This window comes from Kogia breviceps, chromosome 2 (assembly GCF_026419965.1).
Source record: "Kogia breviceps isolate mKogBre1 chromosome 2, mKogBre1 haplotype 1, whole genome shotgun sequence".
In the NCBI taxonomy this organism is placed as follows: domain Eukaryota; kingdom Metazoa; phylum Chordata; class Mammalia; order Artiodactyla; family Physeteridae; genus Kogia; species Kogia breviceps.
Genome location: NC_081311.1, coordinates 163,052,965 through 163,074,386, shown reverse-complemented (window position 1 = coordinate 163,074,386; position 21,422 = coordinate 163,052,965). Strand labels below are relative to the sequence as shown.

At 40.2% G+C, this 21,422-nt stretch overlaps 1 protein-coding gene across 1 annotated transcript in view; it reads left to right on the top strand.

The window, feature by feature from the left end:
* The first annotated feature begins 16,103 nt into the window (after positions 1-16,103).
* The window catches only part of STK17B (serine/threonine kinase 17b), a 32,222-nt gene continuing 26,903 nt past the window's right edge, over positions 16,104-21,422 (top strand). The window contains exon 1 of the mRNA XM_059053082.2: positions 16,104-16,366. The gene's annotated coding sequence lies outside the window, so the exon portion shown is untranslated. The remainder of the gene's footprint in view (positions 16,367-21,422) is intronic.

Genomic DNA, 21,422 nt, shown 5'->3' with positions numbered 1-21,422 from the left:
AGCTGGAGGAATCAAGCTCCTGGACTTCAGACTCTACTACAAAGCTACAGTAATCAAGACAGTATGGTACTGGCACAAAAACAGAAATATAGATCAATGGAACAGGAGAGAAAGCCCAGAGATAAACCCACACACATATGGTCACCTTATCTTTGATAAAGGAGGCAAGAATATACAGTGGAGAAAAGACAGCCTCTTCAATAAGTGGTGCTGGGAAAACTGGACAGCTACATGTAAAAGAATGAAATTAGAACACTCCTTAACACCACACACAAAAATAAACTCAGAATGGATTAAAGACCTAAATGTAAGGCCAGACACTATCAAATTCTTAGAGGAAAACATAGACACAGCACTCCATGACATAAATCACAGCAAGATCCTTTTTGACCCACCTCCTAGAGAAATGGAAATAAAAACAAAAATAAACAAATGGGACCTAATGAAACTTAAAAGCTTTTGCACAGCAAAGGAAACCATAAACAAGACAAAAAGACAACCCTCAGAATGGGAGAAAATATTTGCAAATGAAGCAACTGACAAAGGGTTAATCTCCAGAATTTACAAGCAGCTCATGCACCTCAATATCAAAAAAACAAACAACCCAGTCCAAAAATGGGCAGAAGACCTAAATAGACATTTCTCCAAAGAAGATATACAGATAGCCAACAAACACATGAAAGAATGCTCAACATCATTAATCATTAGAGAAATGCAAATCAAAACTATAATGAGATATCATCTCACACCAGTCAGAATGGCCATCATTAAAAAATCTACAAACAATAAATGCTGGACAGGGTGTGGTGAAAAGGGAACCCTCATACACTGTTGGTGGGAATGTAAATTGATACAGCCACTATGGAGAACAGTATGGAGGTTCCTTAAAAAACTACAAATAGAACTACCATACGACCCAGCAATCCCACTACTGGGCATATACCCTGAGAAAACCATAATTCAAAAGAGTCATGTACCACAATGTTCATTGCAGCTCTATTTACAATAGCCAGGACATGGAAGCAACCTAAGTGTCCATCGACAGATGAATGGATAAAGAAGATGTGGCACATATATACAATGAAATATTACTCAGCCATAAAAAGGAATGAAACTGAGTTATTTGTAGTGAGGTGGATGGACCTAGAGTCTGTCATACAGAGTGAAGTAAGTCAGAAGGAGAAAAATAAATACCGTATGCTAACACATATATGTGGAATCTAAAAAAAAAAAAAAGGGTCATGAAGAACCTAGGGGCAAGATGGCAATAAAGATGCAGACCTACTAGAGGATGGACTTTAGGACACAGGGACGGGGAAGGGTAAGTTGGGACGAAGTGAGAGAGTGGCATAGGCATATATACACTACCAAATGTAAAATAGATAGCTAGTGGGAAGCAGTCGCATAGCGTAGGGAGATCAGCTCGGTGCTTTGTGACCAGCTAGAAGGATGGGATAGGGAGGGAGGGAGGAAGGGAGACACAGGAGGGAAGAGATATGGGGATATATGTATATGTATAACTGATTCACTTTGTTATAAAGCAGAAACTAACACACCATTGTAAAGCAATTATACTCCAATAAAAACGTTAAATATATATATATACTTTGGCCCCCCCAAAAATAGTGGTAGCATTGGGAATATTGACAGAGACGAAGCGCAAAGAACCTCTGGTGGGCTAATAATGTCCTGTTTCTTTATCTGGATGGTGGTTTCAGGATGTATACATATTTAGATTTTATCAAGCTGTACACTTAAAATAGGATCAATTCTTGTATGTAAGTTATAGGCCAATAAAAAAAGAAACTTTGTTTTGAATTTTTGAATGTTATTTTATTTATTTTTCATACAGCAGGTTCTTATTAGTTATCTATTTTATACATATTAGTGTATACATGTCAATCCCAATCTCCCAATTCATCACACCGCCAACACCACCCCACCACTTCCCCCCTTGGTGTCCATACATTTGTTCTCTACATCTGTGTCTCTAAGAAACATTTTAAAGAAAATGAATTTGCTTAAAAAAAAAAGTATCATCTTTGACGTATGCCAATCTAGCTCCATATTCTGTCTCTGCCACTTATTTGTTGCATGACCTTGGGCAACCTCACCAGTCTGAGTCTCACCTTTTTCTTTTGTAAAGTAGAAATAATTCTTTTTTCATACAGTGCTTTTATGTTAAATGAGATAATGTGTTTCTAGCACATTGCTTTGCACTTGGTAATGCTTAGTATATTGATTTCCCTTTCCCCTCTGTCTTGGTGGACTGGCCTCAGAGTTCCTGAATATTGCCCTTAGGAAGACACCAGCTCTCAGGCCTATTTATAGGGAAAGGATGACTGACCCACCCTAGCCCCCAAAGTTATGCAGCCTTCCCTGGATCAGATTACCAGCTCACCTATTCCTCCGATCTTTGGAAACTCTTCTGGGAATGATTCACTTGTCTGTCCATTCATCCATCCATCATCCATCCATCCATTCATCCAATCAACATTTATTGAATTGCTACTATGTGTCAGGTGTCACGATAGGTGCTGGAGAAATCCTGCTGAATAAAGCAGGCATGATTCCTGTCTGTGGAGAGTTTACAATCTAATGGGGAAAACAGGTAGTAAGAAATAAATCCATAATTATTAATTATGATAAAAAGTGCTAAAAGAACAGGGCGCAGCGATGGACAGGTGAGAACTCGAGGTGGAAGAGCAGGCCAGTCATGGAAAGATCAGAGGGAAAACTCCTGCAGCATCCTATCATTGAAGTCTTATAACATCCCAAATAATTACAGAGTATACGTAAAAGACATAATCACCACCAAAGACAGCCTTCTCACATATGAACGCTTGTTGTAACATCTATTCTGCTTCTCAGAAGAGTTTTTTGCATACTTCCTGTTCCTTAGAAGTTGGACTGCGAGGTAAGTAGCTTTTTGCTATAGTAATACAAACTTATTATTTTGTAAGCTGTTATACAATAGAATTATTTATTCTGACTTTTCCTAATGAACTCTGTTGTACCTCCAGGCAACCAAAGAATGGATGATTGTAAATGTCTCTTTATAAAAGTTATTCCAGCTAATAAACAAAGAAGGAAAAATGAAATTAAAACATTAAAAAACTCATTTGTATAATGAGTTACGGAGATGGGACACAAAGGGAAATTAAAAAATGAGAACAAGTAACCTACTACTTAGGATGTAGTGCAGTATACTGAGAAAGACATGAGATTTGTCATCTGAGTTCAAATTTTGTCTCCACTTCTAGCTGTATGACTTCAAGCAGGTCACTCAGCTTCTCTGAGCCTGAGTTTCTTCACGTGAGAAACAAGAATAATAATGGCGACCTCAGGGCAGGTTGTAAGAGAGTTAAATGAAATGACATATGCAGAGCATCTTGCACGAAAACGTACTGCCATGCTTTATTTAGCACATTCCTGTCATTTCGCTACAAAACTTAAATCCTTTTTATTTATGTAGTCTCACTACAGAAATGTCAACTTCTAAAAGCAGGTACATTCCTTTCTCTTAAATTTCTTTGTCAAACCTGGCTATTGATTTGGAATTCTTAGTTCTGTAATAAATCTTATTACTTCAGGTGGTAAATCATTCCCGATTTTCCTAATTCTCACCCAAAATGGCCTCAAGCAATCCAGGGAATGAGCATGGCCCGGCCGGTTGGGGAGAAGTGAATGCTAAGTTTGGGGGTGATAACAGGGCTCCTGGTGCAGTACGTGGCCGCAGGTAAGCTACCCAGGGGGCTCAGCCTGCCTTGCCATCTGGCCTTTGGGTCCTCCTTTCTTCCCCAATGTCCATGGTTGCTCAATCGTAGGCCTTCCTATAATGTTTCAGAAAAGGGTGGGGATGGGAGAGGAGCGAAAAATGGTCAGATGATTTTGCTCTCTGGATAGTCCTCTGTCTTAGCGGTGGCCCAGATGATCTACAGTCTGCAGTTCTAGACTGAGCCCTCACCTCAGCTGGGAAAGTCACTCTCAGAGTCTAGTTTCTCATTTGTAACATGGGACATTTCTAGCTTTGCTTACGGTAAACGCAGGACTGTTGAGGCTCAGACAGAATGTTGCATGTGAAAGCTCTATATTCACTCTAAAATGCTGTCCGGATTTCAGGTACTATTAATATTAGCCTATCCTGTGCCACATTCACATGCATGGCTGGCCAAGAAGCTTCTTACACCTGCTCAGGACGGAGCTGCTAGAAGGGGATTTTTCTAGGTCGCCGAGTAATGGAAATTGTCTCAAAGGTACTGCCTATTTTTACTTTGAAACAGCAACCTTCTCGAGATAGGCTTTTAATAGTGAGAAGAACTCAAGGCTTGGAAGATTAAAAGAGAGTTAAAAACTGTACAAAACTAGTCTATTCTGATATATTGTGTAATTTATTTGGGCAAATATAAAGGTGCTGTTGGCCTAAATTAAACTGAGCAAGTCTCATTGAGGTAATAGGAACTGATCAAATCTTTATTTTCTGCCATTTCCTGTTCTTAGCAAGTGGAGAAAAAGATGCCCTGGGTGAGAGACAGGAAAAAATGAAGACAAATGAGTTCATGTCTATGCAGCTTCTCTCAAATACACCAAGATAATCGTCTGCAAAGTGCTCAAAACCCTCATATTTTAGAAGATGCACCCCTAAATTAGTCTTGCAAGAATAGGTTATTATTGGTTATAATGTGTGCCTGTTTTTCAATTCTTCAACCTGTTCTCAAGGTGGGGTGTGCTGTTGTTCTTTTCTGTTGACTTCTCCTGTAAACAGACCTTTCCTCTGAGAAGTTAAATGTGGAAATATCCAGATCCAAGATCCCCTACACTCAAATCTGGACAATCAAAAGCATAAGAGGGAAAAAGCAGTGGGTTACTTCCCTCGTATGTTTTCCCTAAACTATTTTGAGACACTACTTCAAAGGATCCTTAATCTGAGGTAGTATTTCAATTGTAGAGGAAGATGCTTTTTCTAGTCAAAATTAATTTAAGCCCCTCATAATCTGAGTTAGCCTAAAACTGGGAAGATCTGTAGGGCCTAACTTGGCCTCATACTTTTCACTTTTGAAATCTAGCAAGAAAGTGAGCAGAATAAAAATATTTTAAGATTTGCTTGCAAAATTATAAAAGGCAGAACCATTCCAGGCCCTAGGAGCTCAGACAGAAAAGCATTATATTTTATATATCACATTAAATAATAATGAAAAGTAACCTAATAGGAACCAGTTCCAAAATCCTTTCTGGATAATTTGGTACATTTGAAATCTAGTGTGCTTTTCTTGCCCATCTTAAGCACTCTATAAAACAAGATACTCTCAAATGTGTTAGAACATTTCTGTTTTGATTGGCTCAGAATGGCTGGAGGGCCTTGAAATGACATAATGAGCTAAGCACATGGCATGGCATCATAAGTCATTCTCTTCAGATCCTCTTGACTGCTTTATAGAAATTGCATAACTGGGAAGTAACACATGAAAATCTTACACTCTGCTGGTTGCAAGTTGGATCACAATTCCAAAATGTAGGTAAAAGTTTAGAGCTAGAGAAGGCCAACGTTTTTTTCATCTTTCAAAATGTTAAACATTTAAATTTATTTATGTAGTTGCTTGTCTTCTATAGTAGATAAAGCAAAGGGTAAGTTTATTTTGCTTTTTTTCCCCTTTAATTAACCTTGGATGATTTGTGGGATTTCAGAAAGACTGATGTTAAAAGAGGTCAAGATATATAACTACAGAAGTTAACTAAGCAATCAATTTTTGGTAAGATAGTCAGAGTTGTTAATTGCAAGCAATTAAGCATCTCTGGATGATTAAAGCTGAAAAGGAACGTTATTTAAAGGATATTGTGCAGCTCAAAGAACAGAGATCCGGGCTGGAAATCCAGGATCAGGACAAGATAACCGTGAATAATATCCAGATTCACATATGTGGATTGTTCAGGTGAAGATACCACTGCTGCCCAAATACAGGATTGCACACTGCAATTTGTGCTGTCGACGCAACTAACAGTGGACAAACAAGGTGCCATTAGAACTACTGCTTATAGGACCTGATCTCCTTGCCACTTCTGCTTCTGTCATAAACCTGTTCCCGGCCCCAGTCTCACTTTCTCCATGTTCTAAGGCTCAAGTGCATCCAGGTGGTTGATAGGACCTAAGGTAACTGCTCCTGCCCTAGCTGCAAGGCATAAGGCTGGGAACATGAGTATTTGGCATATTCACTCCCATAGACTCCAACGGCGAGGAATTCTCAAAACACTGGAGGGGTTAAGATACACATTTCTGACCACAGAATGACAATCGTCTCAAAGCTGAAAGAACAAACTGGTCACTATGATTAGTACAATAGTTCTCAAACTTTCTACGCTCAAAAATTGCTGAGGACCTCAAAGAATTTTTGCTTGTGTAGGTTGTATCTATCAATATTTACCATATTAGAAATTAAAAGAGGAATTTAAAAGATATTTCTTAGTTTATTTTAAATAATAATCACACCTTAACAATAACAACAGTTGCATGTTAACATAAACAACATGTTTTATGAAAGATAGCTATACTATCCGAAACAAAAGAAAATAATAAGGGTGGTATTGTTTTACATGTTTGCAATCTGTTTAATTTCTGGCTTAATAGAAAGCAGTTGGGTTCTCATATCTGCTTCTACATTAATCTTTTGTAATATCACACATTCTGTAATCTCTGGAAAACTGAATCATACACTTGTGAGAGAATAAGAGTGAAAAGGGTAAATATCATCTTAGTGTTATTATGAAAATAGTTTCAACTTTGGAGAATCCCTAAAAAGGTATTGGAGTCTCCCTGCCACAGCTTGGGAATGGCTAGACGAAAGATTTACTTTGTGGTTGTAATTAGATGATATACGTTATATTGAAACACACAATTCTCTGGATCTTCTTCTACATCCTGTCACATATATTTTTATCCAAGACTTGGACATTTTGCCGAGAGGGTGACAGGATTGAGCCTACATCAAACTACTATTATGATGATATTTTGAATAGACTGCAAAAATAATAGCAGGAATGTATTGGGGTTATTTTCTGGAGTTTTGTCCTCTCCTTTGATCTCAAAGCTTATTACCAACTCTAATATCTGATTCTATAGTTTCCTAATTTTGGATATTGTAAGTAATGATAGACTCATTTACTTTTTTTAAACAACCTTGTTATTTTTCAACAGTTTTAGATTTACAGAACCATTGCAATGGTAATCCATAGAGTAGCCCACAACCAGTTTCTCCTATTAGTGTCTTACACTAGTAGGGTACATTTGTCATAAGTAGTGATTGATATTAAGTCATTATTGTTAACTAAAAGTTCATAATTTCTTCAGATTTCCTTAGCTTTTGTTTATTGCCATTTTTCTGTTCCAGGATCCCATCTAGGACACCACATTATGTTTAATCATCATGCCACCTTATGCTCTACTTGGTTGTGACAGTTTCTCAGACTTCCCTCATTTTTGATGACCTTGACAGTTTTGAGAAGTACAGGTCAGGTATTTTGTAAGATGTCTCTCAACTGGGATTTGTCTGATGTTTTTCCCATGGTTGACATGGGGTTATGGGTTTGGGGGAGGAAGACCACAGAGGCCAAGTGTCATTCTCATTACAAGTGTCATTCTCTTTACATCATATTATGGGTACCTATTATCAAAATGACTTATGACTGATGTTAACTTTGATCACCTGACTGACGTACTATATGTCAAGGTCTTCACTGTAAAGTTACTCTTTTTTTCCTCCATTTCCATACCGTGCTCTTTGGAGGAAAGTCACTATGCACAGCCCGCACTTAGGAAGTGGGGAGTTAGGCTCCACCAGCTTGAGGGTGGAGTGGCTACATAAATTATTCATATTATTCTCCTGCATGGGAGAATTGTCTATTCTTTCCCATTTATTTATTCAATCATGTACATTTATCTGTACGTACTCATGGATATTTATTTTCTACTTTGGGATATAAGCCAATTGTACTTTATTTATTATGTAGCTCAAATTGTCCCAGCTTTGGCCATTGGAGTCTGGTTCAGTTGGCTCCTGAGTCCCTTTGACATACCCCCATCATCGTGTGGCCATTTTGATTGTTTGTTTGCACTTCCTTCTTTCTGATACTACACAATGTTCCAGGCTCATCTGTCTGTTTCCTGCCCCAGTCCTAGAAGCATCAATTTCTCCAAGGAGCTTTGTTTCCTTTTATTGGAGGAAGATATTAAAAACCAAGACCTGAGTGATAGATGTGCTTATTGGGGTGTCATTGCTTTTCCGTGCTCTCAGCTGACAGAGCAAGGAGATGTGTATGTATATTAACCCATGCACGCACAGATATCTATAAAGAAATCTATATGTAAACATCTGCATTTATTAAACTAAATATTAGTTCATCCCAACGTCTCTAACTCTAATCCACTGCCTCATGGATCATTCTACCCCCCGACTTCCTCTTGCACTTGTTGTATATTTGTAAAGTTATTTTAACAGTGGAGAAATTTTGTAATGGTAGGTATGAGAGGAAACAAAAGGATGAAAAGAGCAGGAACTCCAGCGACTAAGAAGAATTAAGCATCCAAGAGCCTGTCCTCTATTGTTCATAGCTACAGTTTTAAAATATCCACAGTTAAAAGCCTTATAGAGAGTAAGCTTAACTCTTGTTAGTACTCTACTAGTAACTCAGGTTACAGTGGGAAAGCATATAACTTCCCTGTCTCTTAATTTTCTTATCTTTAAAGCAGGCACTTTACTCAAAGCAGTGTGAGGATTAAATGTTAACACAAACAGCAAATTTAGAACAGGGCCAGGATCAGTATTTACGACCTATTGTTACTATGTACCCTGTAGGGTAAGTATATTATTATTTATATTTTACAGTTGAAAAAACACAGGCATAGAGATATTATAACCTGCTCAAAGTCTCACAGCTAGTAAATTACAGACCCACTCTCTCATAAACTGTGCCCTTTCAAGGGTTTCTGAACAGCTCTATACTTATATCTCTTTCTTATTTAAATGAAGTTATAACATGCTACTCTATAAATCTAAAGGGAAGGCTAACTACTGAAAAGACGCAAGGATGCTTTAAATATTCTTGATGTCTCTAACTCAAATCCATTGCCACATGGATCATTCTAGCCCCTTCCTCCTGCATTTGTTATATACTTGTTGTATATGCAGTGATCATCGTTATCATTTCCTACATTACCACCACTTTCATGCCATGAAAGGACTCAGTTAGTGGAGTAGATTGGCCTTCTCAATGCTCAAGCTGTCAACTTAAGCCACTTGAAGCAAAATGTCACCCAAGAAGGGAGTTAAAAGTTAGCTCTGCCTTATCTATACCTGTGACTGCTTGTTGTAAGAAAGCTCACTTAGGGAAGGGTTCCTGGGAGCTTTACTACTTCTTACCTGCCATGTGCTCTGGGGAATGTGACACCAGGTCATGATTCATGGAATTTGCAGTTGGTAAAGGAAGTGTCTTAGAGGTGAAAAGGGAGGAGATTTGATGGGGAGAACTAGTAGACGTTTATCTACTCAAATCAAGTACATGACAATTTTACACCCTTTATTTATTTGCTCCACTCCATATCTACTCCCCTTTAAACACTATGACTCTAATTCTTTTAATACATAGCCCTGGACATCACTATTTGTTGACCTTACAGATTCATTCTGAGCCTGGGTGCCACCAACCGGGTAGATTCTGAAGGCGGAAGCAGCCACCTCCCTCTCCCCTTTTCTCATCACCATTTTCCCCCCAATTATCTCTCTTAGCATCCATTATAAGATTTGAGGGAAATCATAAGAATATTATAAATTCATTTGACAAATATTCATTTAGGACCTACTATGTCTCAGGGATTTTGCCAGTCACAAGGTGTGGTATTGAGCCCGAGAGATATACACAGTCCTCCTCTTCAGGGAGCCCGCACACCACTGGAAAATAACGTCAGCTTGTACAAATGGAGGACTTACTCTTGTCAGGCACTGGACTCTGTATGCACTATCACATTGAGATCTGACAGAGGAAGCTATTACTATTATCCTCATTCTACAAAGGAGGAAACTGAGGATTGCCCAAAGTCACACAACTAGGAATGGGTGGAACTGGGACTGGAGTGCAGGTCTGTCTGATGTCACACACTTAGCCACACATCCATCCTTTCTCTCTCTCTCTCTCTCTCTCTCTCTCTCTCTCTCTCTCTCTCTCTCTCACACACACACACACACACACACACACACACACACACACACACACACACTTCTCAGGAAGCAGGACCTTAGAGCTTGGTGTGTTTGTGGCTGGAGAATAGTAGCTCTTCTCCAACTTTGCTGAAGTTTCTACTGAATTCTTTGATTTGCAAATATAAAGAATTCTCTGAAGCACAACCTTAAACAAATTGTGGTAGACAGCTGGGAAAGGACAGCTGCAGACAGAAAAATGTGGCCGGATGCTCCGTGGGCGGGGGAGGGGGGGATAGATGTGCAGTGAGACAGCTCCAAGGAGAGGAAGCAGTGACGGGTGGAGGTAAAAGGGACTGACAGATTAGACCACCTGGACCCCAGACCACAGTGGAAGGAGGCTTAAATATTCTAGAACGCACTGTCTTTATCAGGTTATGCAAATACAACTAGTATATAAGTATGTTTTCCTTTGCCTGTATCATTCCAGTGATTATTCAAATAAATTTAAAAATCATTTTTTTTCCAGAAGTATGACTGATATAATGAGGTGGAAAGACCTCAGGATTAAAAATCAGGAGACCTAAATTCTTGTCCAGATAGGCACCAGTAGTTCAGTTGTGTGATCTTCTGCAAGTCCGTTAACTTCTCCCATTGTAGGTTTTCCTCCTAATATAAGAGAATTAATCTACTGAACCTTAAGGATTTTTGAAGTTCCAAACTGTTCTGATGCCATGATTTACCGAGAAGCTACACTGTGTCTAGTACTGCATTGAACAATTCAAGGTTTAGAGGCAATTAGAAGGCATATTTCTAGCCCTCTGGACCTGTGCTGTCCAATACAGTAGCCACCAGCCACATGTGGCTGTGGAGCACTTGAAATGTTGTGTGACTGAACTATAATTTTATGTCATTTTAATTAAATTTGAATTCAGAAACTAATACTGTATTCAGTTATTGAAAACCTTTATATTTGAAACAATGTAGGGATATGAATCTTTTTTTCAACAAATTTTGTACAATCTAAATACAGATCAAGTGTTTCTGATGAAAATTTAGCATCTGAATTGGGATGTGTTGTACATGTAAATTACACCAGATTTAAGACAATATTAAAAAAGGATGTAAAATATCTCATTAATAATTTCTTATTGATTGCATGTTGAAATGACAATATTTTGGATATATGGGGTTAAGTAAATATATATTATTAAAATTAATTTAATCTGTTTTTACTTTTTTTAATGTGATTATGAGAACATATAAAATGATATACATGGTAGACTTCCCTGGCGGTACAGTGGTTGACTCCGCGCTTCCACTGCGGGGGGCGAGGGTTAGATCCCTGGTCGGGGACCTAAAATCCTGCATGCTGCGTGGCATGGCCAATATGAAAAAGTAAAATGACATATGTGGCTTTCATGATATTTCTTTTCTTTTTTTCTGGCACCGCTGCATGCTTTGGTGCTTTGGAGAAAATAACAGTGTCACCTTTTGAGGAAGACATCTGTACCAGTCTGAGTCATTATTCTTGTCGGGAAAGACTTGCCCTAATTACCTTTGCTAGTAGGGCGTGTTTGAAGAGAGCCAGGGGATGCGAGGTCTCTGTGGTCCCCTATGCTTCCAAACTTGGGATGCTGTAGGCACCATGGATAAATGTACCATGACTTACCCATCTGAGTCCACTCGGCACTCCTACCTCCAGAGAGGGGATCTTTTGGGACTAGCCTGTCTCCATTCAACAGGAGTACCCCTGTTGGGTGGAGGTCTGAGTCAAGTGCCTTCAGAGGCTGTTCCTGCTGCCACCCTAGCCCACACCCCGGCCAATCCGCGTCTGGCTGCCGTTAGTCTGGCCACAAATTTCTGGTTTATTCAATTAGAGATAGTGCTACCTGGAGAGAGTAGTACTTGTCTTGCTCTTTCCACATGGATTGAATTGTAGGATCTTGACACAAAAAGAACAGGTAAGGCTTTCTTCAGAAGGGGCATATGTCAAGGGCAGGAGTTATGAATTTGGGGTCTTTTCCTCTGTTTAAAATTCTGCCCTCCTCTCTGCATCTGTAGGGAGTAAATGTATGATCAAGGAGGACCAACTTCTCTGGTCAGTGTGTGGTCAGCATGTGGTGACTGACCTGGTGTGACTGGGAACGGTCATTTTCCCTGGAGAGAATGTGGTGAGTATGGTGGCATGATCAGAAAGGACCAGCATCCCTGGTCACTGATGGGGATTCACTTGGTTTGACTGAGGAGCACCACTGTATTAGTTTGCTAGGGCTGCCATAACAAATACCATAGACTGGGTGGCTTAAACCATAGAAATTTATTTTCTCACAGTTCTGGAGGCTAGAAGTCCAAGATCAAGGTGTCTCCAGTTTTAGTTTCTTCTGAGGCCTCTCCCCTTGTCTTGCAGATGACCACTTTCTCACTGTGTCCTCACATGGTCGTCCTTTAGTCTGTGTTGTCTGTGTCATAATCCCTTTTTAAAAAATTATTTTCTAAATCGAGGTGTAATTGACATATAACATTAGTTTCAGGTGTACAACATAAGATTTGATATTTGTATGTATTGCAAAATGATCACCACAATAACTGTAGTTAACATCTGCCACCTTACATAGTTACAAAAAAATATTTTTTCTAGTGATGGGAACTTTTAAGATCTACTCTCTTAGCAACTTTCAAATATGCAATACAGTGTTATTAACTGTAGTCACTGTGCAGTACATTACATACCCATGACTTATTTATTTTGTAACGAGAAGTTTGTACCTTTTAACCCCCTTCACCCATTTCTCCCATTCTCCATCCCCTGCCTCTGGCAACGATCAATCTGTTTTCTGTATCTATAAGCTGGGTGTGTGGGTGTGTGACTGTGTGACTGTGTGGTGTTTTCTATTTAATTCTATGTATAAGTGAGATGATACAGTATTTTTCTTTGTCTTTCTGACTTATTTCACTTAGCATGATGCCCTCGAGGTCTACCTATATTGGATAAATGGCAAGTCTTCATCCTTTTTATGTCTGAATCATATTCCATTGCGTATACATACAACATTATCTATTCATCCATCTATGGACATTTAGGTTGTTTCCATATTTTGACTATTGTAAATAATGCTGCAATGAACATGGAGGCACATATATCTTTTCCAGTTAATGTTTGCATTTTCTTCAGATAAATACCCAGAAGTGGAATTTCTGGATCATAAGGCAGTTCTATCTTTAACTTTTTGGGGAAACTCCATATTGTTTTCCATAGTGGCTGCACCAATTTACATTCCCAGCAACAGTGCAAAAGTGTTCCTTTTTCTCCCCATTCTTGCCAACACTTGTAATTTCTTATCTTTTTGATAATAAGCATTCTGACAAGTGAGAAGTGATATCTCATTATGGTTTTGATTTGCATTTCCCTGATGATTAGTGATGTTATGTGTTTTTTTCAAGTACATGTTAGCTATCTGTATATCTTCTTTGGAAAAATGTCTATTCAGATCTTCTGCCCATTTTTTAATCAGATTGTTTTTTTTGCTGTTGAGTTGTAGCAGTTCTTTATGTATTTTGGATATTAACCCCTTATCAGATATAAGATTTGAAAACATTTTCTCCCATTCAGTAGGCTACCTTTTCATTTTCCTGATGGTGTAATCTTTTTGTCTCGGATTAGGGCCCATCTATACAATTTTATTTTACCTTAATTGTCTCTTTTAAAGGCCCTGTCCCCAAATACAGTCATATTCTGAGGTACTGGGAATTAGGACCTCAGTGTATCAATTTGGTGGAAACATATTCAGCCCATAACAACCACCATCTCTGGTCAGTATATGGAATTCAAGGATCAATTTAATGAACTGTGCAGTCAGAGGCAATGACTACAGAATGACCATTAGGTCACATGGGGATTCCCCACTCAAGGGAAGGAGAGCAAGAACATGCACCTTTGACACGGCTATGAATGACTTTAGGTAAATGAGGTAGGATGAAGGGATGTGCTGACTCCTAAATTTTACTGCAAGGTCACAGATGGTACAGTCTGCTCCTCAGCACCAGGAGCTCCTCATTACTTGAACCACAGTGCCTGAGACCAAGTAAGTAGCTGAATGTCCTAGATATAGTGAGCTAAATCCTAGCTGGCAAATCTGACATTAGGCACAAGGGTTAACAATCTATTTAGGGGCATAAGAGAAACACAGGGAACAAGTATAAGCCCTTCACCTAGGGACAGGGGGAAAAGAGGTGATCGGGCTGGGAGTGGAAAGTAGAAATCAGCAAAGATTTGTGATTTCTGGAGGGGGTAACTTCTTCAAGTTGGAAATTGATGAACAGGTGCTGATGAGGAGGATGGTGAAAAGTTGGAGCCTAGGCAGAGGCAGGAAAAAACAAGACATGAAAAGACCTAGCAGGATGATTGGTTAGAGGAGAGGACTTGTGACCACAAGGAGGGTTGGTTTAAAGCAGTGACGGGAGAGAGAAAGGTCTGCATCTACGTGTGAAGTGATGTGGTTAGATGGGATTAGTGACAGAAGGGAAGATAGACTGAGTGTGAGGAGATTGCTAAGAGCTGGCTATTGATCAAATGTTGATACTGAGGGGGTCCAGAGTTAAACACACGTGCGTGTGCATGGGCAAAACAGAAATCACCGCCATGCTGCAGTCGTGAGATTTCTGGAGGTTACTGGTGCCAGTGCTGGTGCTGAGACTTGTAGGAACCACCCCTGTGTTCATAAAAGAAAAGATGGGGACAGCCTCACTGTTTGTGGATTCTTAGATAATGATAGCTGAAAAGTCCATTTCAGCGTGCAGGGTTTTTTTTTCCCCTCCATCGTAAATTGTCAGTCCAATTGTTAGCAACAAGCAATTAGATGGATGGAAGCAATACTCTCCAAGTGACAAGCTTTAGGGACTAGACACATTAAACTGGGATGAGATAGTTAAGTAACAGCAAGGAGACGAGTAGATGACTGTGAGGCATTTTATGCACTTATCTTGGGAAGCCTACAGTACGGAAAAGCAAATGGACGGCTTGATGGGAATTTGTTCGGCTTACTCGGATAGAACAAGAAAATCTCCTCTTTAAATGCTGACTGAGTGTTGAAGTCTTTTGAAAGAGAACAATTCCCCTCCCAATATATTTTCTCAATATTCTTCTACAATTACTGTAAATATACTTTGCAACCAACCCTAGATTATATAAAACAAACAAAATACCCGCAGTCGTGTCTTGCACAGGACTTTCAAATTTTTCACTCTCCTGAAGAGATAACAGATCCTGAGTAGCTTGCTGAGGAGCTTTCATCTTTTCCCTTAGTACCCTATATGCAAAAACAGCAATTCATCTTATTTGGACTCTCTTTTCACTGCCTTCAACCATGCCTCTGAAGGACTCAGTTCGCTGGAGCGGACTTTAGCGGTGGGGCCCAGGTTCCATAAATCCCCCAGCGATGTTGATGCTTGCCAAGGTAGAGCAAACTGGACTCTCCACTGGCCGAGTGTGTTCAGGTATAAGGAAGACGACCGGGAAGAGTCAGAAAACAGGCACAGAAGTTTGGGAATGAGTCGGAAGCAACGACTAACTTTCCTTCTTCCCTCTCCCCAGTCTCAGATATCCACGGCGCGTGGACTGCCCCTCTGAAGGCCGGGATTTACTAGGTCGGAGTTACAGCCCCGTGCGCGGTCAGGTTGGCGCCCTCCTCCTTTCTCGCAGCAATTACGAGAGCGCGCCCCACCTGCTCTGCAGCTCCGCCCAGCTTCCGACCGCCGGGCGGCGGCCGCACCCCCTCACCACTGAGCCCCGCCTCGCAGCACGAGCCGCTGGCCGGCGCCCCGCCTTCTCCTCACGTGACAGCCCAGCCCTCCATGCGCGCTCGGATTGGCTCTCGCGACCGAGGGGGTGGGTTCTAGCCTACAGCTCTGCCCCGCAACGCGGCTGCAGTTTTCAAACCTCAACTGTAACCTCCCGTCACCGTGTTCGCTGCCGTGGCCGGGAGCCACCTCACGGGGAGGTCGGGTCACAACTGTTGGCCGTTGTCCAGAAGAGTAAAAGTGGGTCCTGCCACGCTCGGAGCTACCCGGCACCTCACAGAGCTAGAGCTGGAGAACGTGTCTTGTCGTGCCCACCTGCGTGGGGCGGGACTGGAGCCCCCTTGGAGGGGGCAGCCTCGGGAGAACCTGCTGCTGTCTGAGCGGTCAGTGTCTTCCGCCTCGCGCGTCCGCGGTCCTGCCGGGATTGGCGTGTGGGCTTGGGGCTGCGACTCCAAACCCCTGAACCAGCCCCCTTTAGCCGTGGAACAGAGACCCAGAACGTGGGAGGGGTCCCTAGGAGGGATCCAGGCGGTGTGGGCGGATCCGGGGTCCCCTCTGACCCCCGGCCTGGGAAGATGGGCTCAGACACCGCCGCCCCCAGATGGCCCGACGGCTCCGAATCCCTCGCCGCATTCCGGCTGGAGTCCTACTTCCCTGGTTCCCTCGGGTTCGGCTCTGGGAGCGGCGGCTGGTCCTCCCAGTACCCTTCTCAGCCCGGGGAGCGCGCGCGCGTGTGTCTGTTCGTCTGTGTGTGCGCGCCGTCGCCTGGCCGGCACGGACTCTCCCTGGGTCGCGTCCCGTGGGGTCCCCCTTCGCGACCGGCTCGATCGCGTCCCTTCCACGTCGCGTCAACGTGGTCCCTTCAGATCCCTGCCGAGTTCACAGCTGTGGTGTAGGCACAGGACGTGTTCACATCTGGACTCATGGACACGTCCTGCTCACAGCTGTCTTTCGTCTGGAGAGAAATTTGTGCTCATCTTGTGGGGGATTTTCAGTTACTACTTGTGAACAGTTTTTTAGAGTCAGTGAATAGAGAAGTCGAGTTGCAGTTGTTTCTGTGATTTCCAGCGATCTGGTTTTATTTTGACGCCATGTAAACCGCAAAGGGTACACGACCCATCCTCAAACTATACAACTACGTGACGGCTACGATTTTGACATTTACCCAGCTCTTTGTTTTAGTGTAGGGAAAAGCTCTTCATTTGAATTCCCTTAGAAGGGCAAGTAGAGACGAAATTGAAAGAAACTTTATGGGCAGCTGGTAGCTGATGTTCGTTCTTCCTCTGTCTGTGATGGGACTAGGGGCCCTCCAACATCAATTTGCAAATTGAAATTAAGGAAAAGAAAACATTTTAAAGCCACATGCTGATCAGAATTCAATTATATTAGGTCTGCGTGTCACATTCACTGATTGTTTTGCCAACGTAATGTTTACATCCCTGGTACTGATGATAAGCAGTGATGTTTGATATGGTGTCACCCCTTTAGGTTCTCAAGCCTTTGAGAATGTGCCCTGAGACAGCATGGTCTACTGAGATGATTGGGCAAGTGGCAGCAAATGTAACTTGGCATTTTGAGCCCGTGAGCACAATTTTATTAAAGGAAAAGATGATAAACCTACTTTGTCATTGATTCACCATTTAATAGTTTTATAGTAAACTGTCCAGAAGTAGTTTTCAACAACTTCCAGAATGTTTGTTTTATAAATGTTAAACCACATACCCGTGAAATCGTGTGTGTGTGTGTGTGTGTGTGTGTGTGTGTGTGTGTGTGTTTTCTTTTTCTTGCGGTATGCGGTCCTCTCACTGTTGTGGCCTCTCCCGTTGCGGAGCACAGGCTCCGGACACGCAAGCTCAGCGGCCATGGCTCACGGGCCCAGCCGCTCTGTGACACGTGGGATCTTCCCGGACCGGAACACGAACCCGCGTCCCCTGCATCAGCAGGCAGACTCTCAACCAGTGCACCACCAGCGAAGCCCAAATTGTGTGTTTTTGAAAAAGCAGTCCATAGAAGCAGTGTCCTAGTTTAAGACCTCTCTTCCCCCTTCATCCTCCTCTGAGCAGATGTTCAGTTTTTTAAAGTTTTTCTTATATTTTAATAACTGAAGTTGTTAATAGCTGCTTTATTTTTGAGGTACATATCATACATTTTACATCATTTTTCTAAATTATGGATCTGAAATTGAAGTGAAATGTATTTACACAGCAATATATTCAAGTCTTAAAAGTAAAAATTGTGTTATTGAAGGCCTTTCATTTTTGTGTGTGGACAGAATGGTTGTAGTTTCTCTTGGGCTCATTGAATAGTGAATTACAATTTGGTTAAGATAGAATCAGTTTTTAGGAACGTTGGGACTCGACTAATTGATCAGTGTGTCAACATATTGATAGCAAAGCTGAAGAAGGTACAGGCATTTTATGGCATGTTTCCAATTTTATCTTTAGACTTGCACTGACAGTGTTTTACTGGTGTTAAGTAAACATTTAAATATGTTTTAAAAGCTTTGTTTTTGAAGCTGTTTGATAATTATAAGAGAGAATTTCCTTATCAAAATTTCCCTGTTTTTCTCTTAGAGACCTAATTTAAAACCCAGGAATCAAGGAAATCGATTGCTAACACTTTCACTTAATCCTAAAATTGTCTTGCAGTTGCACGTGTATTATATATATTGCGTTGCATATTTCCTGTAAAAAAATTGGCAGCTAAGTAGGACAGTGCTTCTAGAGGTACTGCTTTTAAAGGATTTTGATTAATTTTTTTAAAGAATTCTTTGTGTTCAGTGGATATTGATTGTGTTAAAGACATTAAGTCATTTATGTACTTACTTTCCACTTGTGAAAACTTCAAATGTTTTAGTTATTTTAATTTTCCACAATATTTATGACAAAATTCAGTGATATTTTTAATGATTTTTTAAATGTGGACCATTTTAAAAGTGTTTATTGAATTTGTTACAATATTCCTTCTGTTTTATGTTTTTGGGGATTTTGTTTTTTGGGCCACGAGGCATGTGGGATCTTAGCTCCCAGACTAGGGATCGAACCCACACCCCCTGCATATTGGAAGGCGAAGTCTTAACCACTGGACCACCATGGACATCCCTCAATGATTTTGTTTTTAAGTATTTAATATTCTATGATAGACTTATTATCAAAGGATATTTCTTTGATAATAGACAAATGTCTATTATCATAATAGACATTAAGAGATAATAGACAAATAATTAACAAATGTACTTAGGAATTAAGTCGCATATTTTTATATAAATATGTTGTGACAAATGTAATTTTCAAGACATACTTTGTTCATTTTTTATTTCTTTAATTTATCCTTTTTCCCCCCAAATATATTTAACCTTGAACTTCAGTGCCACTTTATAAATCTACACTAGTCAGTTTCTTTTAATATTTATATACAACGTGTCGCTGCACCCTGGACCCTTTGCAACTTCTTCAAAAGAGGGAATAGTTATACTTGAAGCATTTAAAAATCTTAATATTAACAGTGAGATGATAGTTTCATCTGTAATCAGAGGATCATATTCCATTTTGCATTGTAATACTTACTGAATAAACAGTACTTCAGAGATGCTGTAAGTAAATAGTGCTTTATTTTTCAACAGAAACTTAATTTTCCATCTGATGAATGACAAGCACTGTATGTTTGTTGACCCACTATATTTCCGTTTTCAACATCTTGCCATCCTGGTCCATAATTATACGGTTTAATTCTCCTTCTGAAGGTAGAAGAGACAGCACCTGGCCTTACCTGTCGTGGCACAGAATCAGGCCTGGGGTCATTACCTGGGACTTTAGCCCTTGGATAGTATATACTAGACTGGTTAGACTAGAGTCAGTTAGCTGGCTTCCTGTTGTGATTTTCAAAGGATTAAATGCTTGAATTATGCTTTCTATTCAATCTTAAAAGAACAAACAAACCTGTTAGTAGAATACATATAAGGAATGGTCTCTTCCTTGAAGTTGAAAATCATCATCATCCCTTTCCCTACACAGATACCTTTGCTTCTGATCAATGACTAATTAAAAATGGATCCTTCTGCCACACTAGCAGAAAGTTCTTCCTTTATTTTGATGGATTCTAGATAAATAAATCTCCAGTTCCTCTGTTTCCTAGGGAAAACTTGGTAGCTATAAATGCTAATGTAGAAAGAAAAGGATTTTTCCCTGTCGTCTTGTGCCTTACTTTGCTTTCCATTGCCTTTCAAATTTACTTCATGAAGATCTTGATTTATCAGTCCTTGGCAGGACAAGTATCTGGATTTCCTGATTGAGGCAGCTCTTAAAATATTGATATTCTTAGCTGAAGTAGGTATAGTAACATGTGGCCACCTAGTTTGGAAAGATAGGTAAATACAAAATAAATGGCCCGTTAGTATGACATTACAATATACGATATTATAATTTTATCCATGTTTCCAGACTGTGGCTATCCTGTTTAGAACTGAAGTTCTCTGATAGCAATTTAAAATATTTCTTATTTTGCTTAGCCAAATACTGAATTAAGCAGAGATTAGCTGCATTTGAAGCTCCAATATGATAATTTCAAGATGGATCTCAAGTTCTGCTAAACCCTTGAAGATATGAGATGTACCTAAAAATTCTTCTTTCTATATTTCATAATTCTTAACAATTCAGTTCATCAGACATTTAAAAAAATTTCCTACCAGGTGCCAGACACCATGCTGGGAGTTTAGGCATGAAAGCAAATGGTTGCAACCCCTCAGACACTAAATATAATTGTAGTCTAACATGTTACATGTTGAGGTAAAGAGGTATGTCAAGTTTCCTCCTATTTGGAGCATAAAGGACAGGCATTAAAGGCAACCTGTGGGTTTTAGGCAAAGCTTCCTGGGGGAGATGACATTCTTTGTTGAGGTAAGAAGGATGCATACAAAGAGTTTTTGCATTTAAAGAAAGGTAGAAAGGATGTTGAGACAGAAGAGTATAAGAGAGATGTGGAGGCAAAAGATGAGCTACAAGTGTGGCAGGAAATGAAGCTGGTGTGTACCTGGCCTCAAAGGCTTTTGTGTGCATGCTATAAGGACTTGAACTTGTAGGTACTGAGAAGCTAATTAATGCAAGGGTCAAAGCAGATAATTTAATTCTCTAGATGTTTTTATTTAGTGTTATATGATATATTCTATTTTATAAAACATTTTAATATGGTAACTTTGAAATGAATATCGTGATGAATATTTTTAAATAGAGCTATTTAGAGGTTTATAGGGACTGTTTGTCTTACTTTTGATCACATCACATTTGCTTTCTCCCTTCGAGTAAATTAAGGCCCAGATCAAGCCTAACATTTCCTTTTTTCCTTCCTTCAATGATCCATATCTGAATTCTTATTGTGATTATTGTAATGGGAGTTAATGAAAAAAAAACTTTGCAAATAAACTTGAGGCACCATTTTTCCTAG